Below are 8,823 nucleotides of genomic sequence, written 5' to 3'. Positions count from 1 at the left end.
TAAACCTCTCCACTCAAACACCAGTCCAAATAGAGGGCAGGGTACTTTGAGCTGTGGGAAGTCCAAGCCCACCCTTCATCCATCCAGATTTAGCAAGGTATGCATCCACAAAAAGCCAGTGTATGATATGCAGACAATTGCAAGTGCCATTATCTTTGGCTTCTCCGTCTGCCCCAATTGTCAGCCACATTCAGAGCTTCCAGTTTGATCCCATGTTCTTTCATTCCCAGGTCACTGGATTAGTTGAAATCCCGTTAGTTCAGGCACAGTGTCTCATAGTGTGGACCAAGCCCTTATATTCCTGACATCCTTGCTCTTTTTCTCCATCCATCTGCTCTACCACTGGAGCTTGGAAGCTCCATCTAGGTTTCTGATTTTGACCCTGACTTGATCTCCATCATTTGCCAAACAAAAGTTCCATGGTGGTTTTCAAGATAGTCAGTCATCAGTCTGACTATGGGACAAGGCACACATAGTTCCTAGGGACATGTCACAGTGCGGTCAACTTCTCCTCCCTGCTTAAGTACCTAGAGAGGGTCACCCTATGGCCTTCTGAGAACCACTCGAGAGATATCGATCTTGACATCCCCAGAATGGCCCCATAAATTGAGATATCATCAGTGTATGTGCATTAACTTGTGTGTGTTTGTGTGTGTGTGTATTTAAATCACAATAACAAATGGATTGTAATATTGAAGTTTCTTCTCATCTTGAGAAGAATATTTGCTACAGAAACACTCTCACAGTAATAGTGAGAGTGTAAACTATCTAAGAAAGGAGAAATAACTGGAGGAATCCCCCAGGAGTTAGGCTCAGTGTCCCAGGAATTACGCCCAAGGAAAGTCAATGAACTCAGTGATGGAAGATAAAACCCAGCATAAATAAAACCCTAAATCATTTAGGTGGAACATGAGATACACTTACAACAGTTACAAGAGGTCTAAAATGCCTGGACTGGAACATAAGGGGAACACAATGACGTGGAGCTGAGAGTGCATGGCAAAACTGATTGGATCTGGCAAAAATTATGTAAGCATACTAAGGAAACCACCAGTGAAACAAAATCCTAAGAAATCTGTATGACAACATATCATGTTGAACATAATGAGATTTAGAGACAAAGGAAAGATCTTAATTATGTCACTGTCACACAGGTGATGATGAACCAGTTCCATCGAGGAGTGACTCCCTGCTGTGTTTAAGATAACCTGTCAATTCTGTCTAGTCAGTTACAAGGAAATTTGCATTAATTGCACAGATTAACTATCAGCATCATTTACTGCACAATCAAAGGCAAGGCAAAGAAATCATAGACATGTTGTTGAATGCTGATGATGTTATTGGGAGTTTTGATGGGTTTTTTTTCTTAAAGGGAAATAATCAGTGACTCTCATGCATGAAGCAGATCCTTTCCTTGTGATGTTTCCTGAATAGCCACTGAGATACCAGCCCATTGAGTTGTGGTCTCTCTCTCTTTTACAAAGCAACTTCTACCTTCAGCTTGATCTCTTGCTTGAGCTTCCCTTCCGGCTACTAGGCTCCTTTTCTGATGCTGCAGAGGGCTTTTGTAAGGGATTGTGATCTCTAAGTTTTTCCCCTTTCAAGAACTAATCATTCTATTAATCAAAATTCTAAACTGCTGTGGGAGTTTGTTTGTGATTTATGCCTTCACATGTGATACAAGCGACCTGTGTGTATAGGATCTTCTCTCTGTTCATGTGGAGAAGGCATGGCAGCAGGAGTAGATGGCTGCTCATTCTCTGTGAAGAAATCAGTAAACAGTGGGTACCAAGTACAAGGATGTCCTTAAATATTAAGTCTTGTCCTTTCAAGGCCCCAAAGCCTCCAGCTAAGTTCAGGGTCACGACAATCTCCAAAACCCACCGAGCATGAAGTATTCAGAACCAGAAGCCTGTGTGTGCCATATCACATAAATTCATCGTGAGTACACCAATCTGTTTTTTTTTAATTCTAAATTATTTTGTCCCATCAGAACGATCTATATCACCAATTATCCAAATTTTCTGCATCTTTGGTGTCCTAGAATTGCTTTAAATTGTTGCTGGGACAGTCTTACAAACCTTCCTGTGCTGTTATTAGACCTTAAGGGGACAGCACTTATTTCAGAAATCAAAGGCAGTTGGGTTCAATCCTATGGTTAGCTGTTAGCTAGACACTGGAAGGATGGATTTGACTAAGAAAGGGAGACAGCATACATGGAGGCAGGTAACCTTTCCTTTGCAAAATGACCCATTTTGAGGCCTTACTTCAGGCTCTTCTCTTCTCATATTCTTGGTTTTTTGATTAGTTTAGGAGAAGAATTAAAACTCCATTTACAGTATCTGTGAACCCGAATGAGTTAAGTATGTTTGACCAACTTGATGTCTGCCTGTCTGTCAACAGGGCCAGAGTTCAGGGGCATCTGATGGATAGCACAGGAATGTCAGCCATCAATCTCTGGTCCACCTAACTCTACAGCATTAGAGTTGTCATGGTTGCTCATCTGATCTTCCTCATATGATCTCCATCCACAGAGATGTCAGAAAAATCCTCCCCTGAGAGTGCAAGTTCTTTACAAATGAAAGATTATACAACAGAAGACACATGGGAGATTTCTATGGGCAAGCTGTTGAAAGGATAAAGTGACAGAAGAAGTTTATTGATTAATTAAAGAAAGAATCCGCTTCAGCTAATAGGTTAGGACATAGGTAGGTGGAGTAAACAAAATAGAATGCCGGGAGGAAGAGGTAGTGAGCTCAGAGAAGCCATGCTCCCCTCTCCCCGGCAGATGCCATAGCTCTGCTCTCTGAGGCAGATGTCGATGCAGCCAGCCACCATGTCAGACATGCTGAATTTTTCCTGGTAAGTGCACCTCGTTATACTACACTGATTATTAGAAATGGGTTAAAATGCTGAATCTAATGGGACAGCAGTGTTTAAAAGAATACAGTTTTTGTGTATTTATTTCAGGCATAACCTTCATGTGGCCGTGGTTCTGGGGACACAGCCTCGCTGCTCAAATAACTACAGAATGGCTTGCAGCCTTGTGGACAACTGAATCCACTGAAAGCCTGAGAAAACTTGGGAAAGAGTAAAGCATGTTTTCTTGGTAGCAGCGATTTCTCGGTCTCCTCTGCTTGCTAGAAGAAAGCAAGGGCTCTCATCTAAAAGAGGCTTGCTGACTCAGCTTCAGCTGCAAAACCCTGCAGCCCTTAAGAGTTCCTGCCACAAAACATTGAAATGGTGTTGATAAAAGCCAACTGAATGCTTGTATGTTTTCAGCAGTAGCAGGAAAAAAAACTGTGTTGTTTTAAAATGCCGGCTTTCTGGGCCATCCTGCCTGGGCAAACTCTGACTGTTTGAGGAAGGAGGGCCAGCTACAGAAAGAGGGCTTGAGTGTTGTCTGTTGCAGCCTCTTTGATGGCAAGGACCTTGAAACACTGTAGACTTGTGGCACTGAATGCGGCTCTGTTCGGTACCTCAGCCACAAGGTTGGAATGGCAGAAAGCTAAGGAATGGGCTACATCTGGCCAGCAAAGCCACGGCTTTAGTCCTACTGAGATTGCTTGGTAAATGAAAGATTCATGTGGTCAGAAAAACAGAGAGAGAAATAGAGTAAAGAGAGATTCAAAGACAAAGAAAATTTTTTTAATGTATTTTTTTATTGATAAATGGAGAATAAAGAAAAGAAAGAATAAAAAAACAAATTTCCACCTCCTCCCAGCCTCCCATTTCCCTCCCCCTCCTCCCATTCTTCTCCCCCTCCTCCCACCCCTCTCCCCTTCCCCCCACTTTTCTCCCCCTCCCTCTCCAGTCCAAAGAGCAGTCAGGGTTCCCTGCCCTGTGGTAAGTCCTAGGTCCTCCCCCCTCCGTCCATATCTAGGAAGGTGAACATCCAAACTGGCTAGGTTCCCACCAAGCCAGCACATTGCGTTGGATCAAAACCGCGTGCCACTGTCCTTGGCGTCTCATCAGCCCTCTTTGTTCGTCATGTTCAGAGAGTCCAGTTTTATCCCATGCTTTTTTTGGTAACAGTCCAGCTGGCCTTGGTGAGCTCCCAGTAGATCAGCTCCACTGTCTCAGTGGGTGGGTGCACCCCTCGTGGTCCCGACTTCTTTGCTCATGTTCTCCCTCCTTCTGCTCCTCCTTGGGACCTTGGGAGCTCTATCTAGTGTTCCAGTGTGGGTCTCTGTCTCTATCTCCATCCATCGCCAGATGAAAGTTCTAGGATGATATGCATGATATTCGTCAGTATTGCTCAAGGATAGGGTCATTTCAGGTTCCCTATCCTCAGCTGCCCAAGGAACTAACTGGGGGCCTCAGCTTTGGGCACCTGGGATCCCCTCTAGGGTAAAGTCTCCTGCCCATCCTAAAGTGTGTCCTTTAACTAAGAAATGGGGTTCCGTGCTCCCCTATCCAACCTTCCTTTATCCCGATCCTCCTGTTTCCCCAAGTCCCCCCTCCTTTCCTTCTACCTTTTCTCTCCCCATATCCCCTAACCCCCATCCCACCCCACCCCCAACATCCCACTTTTCTCCCCGGCAATTTTGTATACTTCCCTTATCCAAGAGGATAACTATATGTTTTTCCTTGGGTTCACCTTCTTACTTAGCTTCTTTAGATTCGCCCATTGTAGACTCCGTGGCCCCTATTTATGGCTAGAAACCAATTATGAGTGAGTACATCCCATGTTCATCTTTTTGGGTCTGGGATACCTCACTCAGGATAGTGTTTTCTATTTCCATCCATTTGCATGCAAAATTTGAGAAGTCATTGTTTTTTACCGCAGCGTAGTACTCTAATGTGTATATATTCCATACTTTCTTCATCCATTCTTCCATTGAAGGGCATCTAGGTTGTTTCCAGGTTCTGGCTATTACAAATAATACTGCTATGAACATAGTTGAACAAATGCTTTTGACATATGATAGAGCATCTCTTGGGTAAATTCCCAAGAGTGGTATTGCTGGGTCGAGGGGTAGGTTGATCCCGAATTTCCTGAGAAACCGAAACACTGACTTCCACAGTGGTTGCACAAGATTGCATTCCCACCAGCAATGGATGAGTGTACCCCTTCCTCCACAGCCTCTCCAGCAAAGGCTATCCTTGGTGTTTTTGACTTTAGCCATTCTGACAGGTGTAAGATGATATCTCAAAGTTGTTTTGATTTGCATTTCCCTGATCGCTAAGGAGGTTGAGCATGACCTTAAGTGTCTTTTGGCCATTTGAACTTCTTCTGTTGAGAATTCTCTGTTCAGTTCAGTGCCCCATTTTTTAATTGGGTTAATTAGTCTTTTAAAGTCTAGTTTCTTGAGTTCTCTATATATTTTGGAGATCAGACCTTTGTCTGTTGTGGGGTTGGTGAAGATCTTCTCCCAGTCAGTATGTTGCCTTTGTGTCTTAGTGACAGTGTCCTTTGCTTTACAGAAGCTTCTCAGTTTTAGTAGGTCCCATTTATTCAATGTTTCCCTTAATGTCTGTGCTTCTGGGGTTATACCTAAGAAGCGATCACCTGTGCCCATCTGTTGTAGGGTATTTCCCACTTTCTCTTCTATCAGGTTCAGTGTTATCCGGCTGATATTGAGGTCTTTAATCCATTTGGACTTGAGTTTTGTGCACGGTGATAGATATGGGTCTATTTTCATTCTTCTACAGTTTGACATCCAGTTGTGCCAGCACCATTTGTTGAAGATGCTTTCTTTCTTCCATTGTATATTTTTAGCTCCTGTATCGAAAATGAGGTGTTCATAGGTTTGTGGGATTAAATCCGGGTCTTCTATATGATTCCATTGGTCGACTTCTCTGTTTTTATGCCAGTACCACCCTGTTTTCATTACTGTAGCTCTGTAATAGAGTTTGAAGTCAGGGATGGTAATGCCTCCAGACAATCCTTTATTGTATAGGATTGTTTTGGCTATCCTGGGTTTTTTGTTTTTCCATATAAAGTTGATTATTGACCTCTCCAGATCTGTGAAGAATTTTGATGGGATCTAGATGGGGATTGCATTGAATCTATAAATTGCCTTTGGTAGAATTGCCATTTTTACTATGTTGATCCTCCCAATCCAAGAGCAAGGGATGTCCATCCATTTTTTGGTATCCTCCTCAATTTCTTTCTTCAATGCCTTAAAGTTCTTATCAAATAGATCTTTCACTTCCTTGGTTAGATTTACCCCAAGATATTTTATGCTGTTTGTGGCTATCGTGAATGGAGAAGCTTCTCTGATTTCCCTCTCTGCTTCCATATCCTTTGTGTATAAGAGGGCGACTGATTTTTTGGAGTTGATCTTGTATCCTGCCACATTACTAAAGCTGTTAATCAGCTGTAAAAGTTCTTTGGTGGAGTTTTGGGGTCGCTTATGTACACTATCATATCATCTGCGAATAACGAAAGTTTAACTTCTTCCTTTCCAATTCGAATCCCCTTGATCTCATTATGTTGTCTTATTGCTATTGCTAGAACTTCCAGCACTATATTGAAGAGGTATGGTGAAAGTGGACAGCCTTGTCATGTTCCTGAGTTAAGCGGGATGGCTTTGAGTTTCTCTCCGTTTAATTTGATGTTAGCTGTCGGTTTGCTGTATATAGCTTTTATTATATTTAGGTATGACCCTTGTATCCCTAATCTCTCCAAGACTTTTAACATAAATGGATGTTGAATTTTGTCAAATGCTTTTTCAGCATCTAATGAAATGATCATATGGTTTTTTTCTTTCAGTTTGTTTATATGCTGGATTACATTGATAGATTTTCGTATGTTGAACCAGCCCTGCATCTCAGGAATGAAGCCTACTTGATCATAATGTATAATTTTTCGGATGTGTTCTTGGATTCGGTTTGCCAGTATTTTGTTGAGGATTTTTGCGTCGATATTCATGAGTGAGATCGGCCTGTAATTCTCTTTCCTGGTTGGGTCTTTGTGTGGTTTTGGTATCAGAGTAACTGTAGCTTCATAAAAGGAATTTGGTAGTGACCCTTCTGTTTCTATATTGTGGAATACATTGAGGAGAATAGGAATTAGGTCTTCTTGGAAGTTCTGGTAGAATTCCGCATTGAACCCATCTGGCCCTGGGCTTTTTTTGGTAGGTAGGTTTTTGATAACAGCTTCTAATTCTTCGCGACTTACAGGTCTGTTTAGATTGTTCACCTGGTCCTGGTTTAATTTTGGTAAATGGTATTTATCTAAAAAAGTGTCCATTTCTTTTACATTTTCCAGTTTAGTGGCATACAGGCTTTTGTAGTAAGATCTAATGACTCTCTGAATTTCCTCTGTGTTTGTGGTTATGTCCCCCTTTTCATTCCTGATCTTATTAATTTGCGTGTTCTCTCTCTGCCGTTTGATTAGTTTGGATAGGGGTTTATCAATCTTGTTGATTTTCTCCAGGAACCAGCTTTTTGTTTCATTGATTCTTTGGACTGTTTTCTGTGTTTCTATTTTGTTGATTTCAGCCCTCAGTTTGATTATTTCCAATCTTCTACTCCTCCTAGGTGAGTCTGCTTCTTTTTTTTCTAGAGCTTTCAGGTGGGCTGTTAAGTCTTCAATATGTGCTTTCTCTGTTTTCTTTAAGTGGGCACTTAGTGCGATGAACTTTCCTCTTAGCACTGCTTTCATAGTGTCCCATAGGTTTGAGTATGTTGTTTCTTTATTTTCATTGAATTCAAGGAAGACTTTAATTTCTTTCTTTATTTCTTCCTTAATCCAGGTATGGTTCAGTAGTTGACTGTTCAGTTTCCATGAGTTTGTAGGCTTTCTGGGGGTAGCATTGTTGTTGAATTCTAACTTTAATCCATGGTGATCTGATAAGACGCAGGTGGTTACTAAAATTTTTTTGTAACTGTGTAAGTTAGCTTTGCTACCGAGTATGTGGTCAATTTTCGAGAAGGTTCCATGAGCTGCAGAGAAGAAGGTATATTCTTTCCTGTTCGGGTGGAATAATCTATAGATGTCTGTTAAGTCCATTTGCTTCATTACCTCCATTAATTCTCTAATTTCTCTGTTAGGTTTCTGTTTGATTGACCTGTCCATTGGTGAGAGAGGAGTGTTGAAGTCTCCTACTATTAGTGTGTGTGGTTTGATGGCTGCCTTGAGTTTTAGTAATGTTTCTTTTACATACGTGGGTGCTTTTATATTAGGGGCGTAGATATTCAGAATTGAGACTTCATCCTGATGAATTGTTCCTGTTATGAGTATAAAATGTCCCTCTCCATCTCTTCTGATTGATTTAAGTTTGAAGTCCACTTTGTTAGAAATTAGTATGGCCACACCTGCTTGTTTCTTAGGTCCATTTGCTTGATAGGCCTTTTCCCAGCCTTCCCATCTCTTCCTTCAAATGGAGCCAGGAGAGGCCTGGTCTCTTGGTCCAGTCTTTGCTGTGATTTACTCTCTGGGTATATCTCTTCAGTGTAGAAGTAGGAACCGTTCCCGCCCCTGGATAGGACACACTCACCCGTCCTGATGGGATTCCTCAGCAACTAAGCAGGGCCGCCAGTAGCCCAATGATCCAGGGCCAACAGGATGAATGGAGCAAGGGGGGGATGGTATCCAGGAGCGCGCAGGAAGCCTTGCGCCAGAGCTGAAGGTGCCCGGCTCCCTTACAGGGGACCCTGAGGTCTGCCCGGTAGGCAGGCACTCACCGCTCTAGGTGGGTCGCCTTAGTTTAGGAGCTTAACACTGTACTTGAGCACTGGTCCTAGCATACAGCAGGGCAGGGTTGGGGAGGGGTGCTAGGGGGGCTGGATCGTGGGAAGGAAAGACAGCCCTGCAGAAGGAGCTGGGGGAGGGGGTTTGTGCTCTCTTCCGGGACAGTCCGCCCCTGGATAGCA

This window comes from Microtus pennsylvanicus, assembly GCF_037038515.1.
Source record: "Microtus pennsylvanicus isolate mMicPen1 chromosome Y unlocalized genomic scaffold, mMicPen1.hap1 SUPER_Y_unloc_2, whole genome shotgun sequence".
NCBI classification, from domain to species: domain Eukaryota; kingdom Metazoa; phylum Chordata; class Mammalia; order Rodentia; family Cricetidae; genus Microtus; species Microtus pennsylvanicus.
The sequence above is the reverse complement of the archived record's forward strand: the minus strand, read 5'-3'. Positions refer to the sequence as shown.